The sequence below is a fragment of the Boleophthalmus pectinirostris genome, unplaced genomic scaffold (assembly GCF_026225935.1).
Source record: "Boleophthalmus pectinirostris isolate CB_2022bp ecotype Guang Dong unplaced genomic scaffold, ASM2622593v1 HiC_scaffold_2, whole genome shotgun sequence".
Classification (NCBI taxonomy): Eukaryota; Metazoa; Chordata; class Actinopteri; order Gobiiformes; family Gobiidae; genus Boleophthalmus; species Boleophthalmus pectinirostris.
In genome coordinates, this window is record NW_026571152.1 from 19,624,825 (window position 1) to 19,629,625 (window position 4,801).

A 4,801-nucleotide genomic window follows, 5' to 3' on the forward strand; every position below is an offset into this window, starting at 1 on the left:
GATCAATAAATACATGTGTGGTGTGATGTGTGGGTTGACTTGTGGCATGCAGATTTGGGCTCAAACCTAGCTCAAAGAGACGTCCCTGCAAAGGAACTGTGATAGGAACTTGATTTGCAAATGATAAATTTCACTTGTTTAAAAAAATGGAAATTGGTTTATTTAAAAAAAAAAAAATTTTAAGATTTTTATTTACAGAAAAATCCCGCACACCGTCTTACTTGCAAACTGTGAAATTTATTAGGACAAACCGTGCAACATTTCGGCACTAGGCCTTCGTCAGGCAAACAGAATGAGAGTGTCTTTAAAGATCCTCCACTCTTTGTTCACAAACGAGGCAAAAATCTTAGAGACTATCTGGTACGGGCCAATTTCACAAACAAAACTAAACTATCCTCCCAATCTCTATTGCACCCTCTACCCAATGGTAACTACCGATGCGGCAGCTGTGCTCAATGCAATAATACTGTAAAAACTGATCATTTTTTACATCCTCACACTGGTAAAAAATATCCCATAAAAAGTGTTATCACATGTGCATCTACACATGTAGTCTATATGTTGAAATGTCCATGCGGCCTAGTGTACAGTGGCAAGACCACAAGAAAACTTAAACAAAGAATAAGTGAACACAAGAGCTCCATCAGAAGAAACGACCGGGACTACCCTGTAGCAGTACATTTTAATGATCAGAGACATGATATTTGCTCTCTACGTTTCTGTGGCATTGAGCATGTCCCCCCTCCACCCAGAGGAGGGGACCATGACCGCATACTTAAACAAAGGGAAGCATTTTGGATTCACACTCTCCAAACTTTAGCTCCTAAAGGACTCAATGACGATTTTAATCTTAGCATCTTTTTGTAAACATCAGTTTACATCATTAGGACTCTTGTTTTGGGTGGGCTGTATATGGGCTACAGCTTAAGATTCATTGTGTATATATAGATGTGTATATGGCACGACAACATTATTTTATAGTTGGGTGAATGTATACTATGTCTATATGTATCCATATATTCTTCTTACTTTTCTAATATTATTCTATGATCGTTATGATGATTTCATTATTATTATTATTTGTATTATTATTACACTATATGTTGACTGTCTTTGTTTTTTGAATTATGGGGTTTTGTGTGCACTGTTTCTTTATGACCTGTCACCCTTGGGTGCTTGCCACACCCTATTTAAGATGGCCACCTGAGCTCTCATTCTGTTTGCCTGACGAAGGCCTAGTGCCGAAACGTTGCACGGTTTGTCCTAATAAATTTCACAGTTTGCAAGTAAGACGGTGTGTGGATTTTTCTGTATGTTCTGGGGCTGCTCCCTCTCCTCCAATGCACCCGTCTCTAGTAGTTGATGTGCGAGGCTCTCATTCTCTCATAAAGATTTTTATTTAGAATTCAGATCAGTTTCAGAAATCTCCTTTAAAACCAGTGGAAAGGGTGTTTCAGAACTGATTTTAAACAGATGCTACACAAAAACAAAAAATGCCACAAACTTAAAATTTTAGACAAACTTTAAGCTTCCTAGGACACATAAAAATTACACCATTATACACTGACTTCTGTTTTCTCGAAAATACGTCAGTTTTAGAGGTAATTTTTTTCAAGGTCAAATTCAGATTTTCAAACTGATAATAAACGGGTTAAAATCCTGATGATTTTTCGAAAAGGGTGTGACTTTTTTTTTCATATCTGATCCTACATAAAAACTAAAAATGCCACAAACGTTTATAAAAAATATTCACCATTATAGCCTGGCTTCAGTTTTCTGGAAAATAGAGGTAATTTTTTCACTACATGTAAAATATAAGAGTCAAATATAAATAGATGTTTATAAATTTGCTAATTAGTTGAAAAAAGTTGACTAAAGGGAACTAAAAACTTTAATGTTTTTTAAGGGTTAAAACAGCTCTGCCTTAAATTTATTCAATTACAGGTGGTTTTGTAGATTTAAAATACTTAGAAAAACAGCCATTTTCACTGTTAGCGGGGTTTTCTCTTCACATATCCGACCTATAACTTGGTCCGGTTTGGGTCCATGAGAAGATAGAAAGGTTTAATACATTCCAGATGAACAATAACATCTCCATGGAATCCACCCACGACCTGCACCTGAGCCCCGCCCACTTCAGGGTCCTCAGGTGCAGCAGTAAGTACGTGGCAGTGGGTCTACCCTCCAGAGATGAGCTAACAGAATGGGAGGACCACTTCACCTGTCAATGCTACTACAGTCAGAGCTGTGGGCCCAAACTGGTGCCTCCAAAAACCATCCAAGAGATCTGGGTTTAATGGACCCAAGGGTAACCAGCATCCCTACTGAATCAACAAAAAAGGAATTACAATCATTTAAAATAGAACATGAGAATCTTTTGATTTAAACAACATGTCAGTGTGATCAAGATAACCACATTTGTTAATAACTCTTACGACTTTCTGTAGCCAGATGATTTGCAGAACTGACCTTTTATAGTTATTTCCCCACATCTCAGCTTACAAAGGGTTGTATCAGAAAACAGTGTAATGTGTGTCATGATTTATGTTCAGTTTGGTCTGAATATATTAAATATCTTCTTTCCAGTTAAAATGCTCGTCAGTATTTACACCATGACATTTTTTGTCTTCTTTCAATTATGGTTCCACCCATTTTAGTTGAACATTTGATGTATATCATAAGTTTGGTTTTACTTAAATTAAGTGTTAATTATTATTGTTTGACTCAAACCGTGATTTCACTTTACTAATTTCTATAGTGATTACATTTAACAATTTATCTAAGTTTCCCTTCAGAACAGAATATTTGTATTATACACTACAGGAAATGTTTAAGCATGATGATGTGCAGTTGTTCATCTTCACAAACTGTTACTTTGGTCAAGTTTAATGGCTTAAAATCCTGTGGTCTATGGTATCAAAAGATTTTTTCAAATTATAAATATTCCAGCAATAGTATGATTATTATTGTCAGTAGAATTTGTTATTTCTTCAACTGTGTCAATAATTGTCAGTGATGTGGATTGACTTTTCCTAAAACCATACTGATTATCTGTTGTTATATTGTATTTTTGAATAAATGATTCCAGTCTTGCATCAAACTATTTTTCTAGAATTTTTGAGAATTGTGGTAAGAGTCAGATCTATAGTTTGTGAAGAGGGGAATGACCTTGGCTGTTTTCATCTTCCTTCATCGGCGGCATGGTGGCTGAGTAGCACTCATGCCTCATAGCAAGAAGGTTGTAGGTTCACTCCCTGGGTCTCCTGGGCCTTTCTGCGTGGAGTTTGCATGTTTTTCCCTGTGTCTGGATGGGTTTCCTCCAGGCACTCCGGTTTCCCCCATCAACCCAAAACATGTTACAAAGGTCTCCAGGAAGAACAGCTGATAGCCAAGGTCATTTAAATACAATCAATCAATGAATCTGCCCAGGGACTACAGGTCGAAATTAGCACTGATGCTACAACCAGGAACAATGCATTTTTCCTGTAAAGGTTAATGTAAAAAATGTGTGCTTTCTGTCCCTTTCTCTAAGCAAGACGGGAATAAATCCAAGAGCCTGGTGACGCTACCCGAACAGGACGGAATTATCTGGCAAAGTGGTGATGAGAAGACCAGGACTAAATACTGAGGTAGATGAAGGGATTGATTGCAGGTGTGTCTCGTCTGCTCCGGAAAAAGCCAGCCACGCCCCCTGCCACACTCAAGCTCTGAAACAGAAAAGGGAGGGGGAGAGAACAAAAACACAAATCCTAACAGTTTCCCCAGTCTAATATATTTCTTGTAAAAAAAGAAAAAAAATCAGGTGAAGTGTTTGGTATGTTCCAAGCATCTTTTTTTTTAATTTTTAAATAAAAATGAATAAAATGACCATAACTTGCCATCCTTATTGTCGCAAAAGCACAGCCATAAAGTAGTAACACACGCACAGACACATTACGTTCCTATCTCCAATTTGTTCCTACTTTTTCTTTAAATCTGACCATTATATCATGAACACAGACTCCATGTTAATAAATTCACAATTTATGTTGATTTCACAAACATTCAAATGTTTAATCATTCATTTGTTCAATATAAATCTTTCCAACAGAACCACGATGATCATGTTGATTGTTCTATTATCACTCTGCCTTTTATACTTTTTTTGGCCACTTGATGGCACAGTGGAGCAAATGAAGCACCTTGAAGCAACGGCTCAAAGAGTTGAGCAAATGGATGGAACGCTTCAGTGCTTCATGGGGCTTCATCTTGCCATCACTAGTATTGTACATTCATTACTAGGGGTTGCTCAGAGTTGTCAGGTGATGTTGCTGACATGTCCGGTCAGCTGATTTATACAGGTTTTGCCGCTGTCTTCCTGTTGGAGGAGGCTGGATGACAGCGCCAGCTGCAGTACGGCTTCCTCAGACAGTATTCCAGGTGTGTGAGAGTAAAAAGCCCCCTTGTGGTTTTCTTTTTTACACAGTTTTTTCTCACATTCAGGCCTATGTTCCTTTTTTCATGTAATGAATGCCCTCCCTATTTCCTCAATGTATGTTTTGTTGCAGGACATGCTGGGTATTTCGTATATGACATTATATTTATGGTCCAGTTCTATTTTATCTTTATGGTGAACGAGTAATTGCTTGAGTTTTGTATACGGTTTCACTGGTGTGTTGATTGTGTTTTCTGATTGCCCACTACACTTTTTCTGTAATGTCCCTTATGTACAATAATGTTACTATGCCTGTGCTTGTGAGAAGAGCCCTTGTTTGTTTTACTCTGTATATATTTTATTTGAGGTGATTTTTTTTGCGGTAAT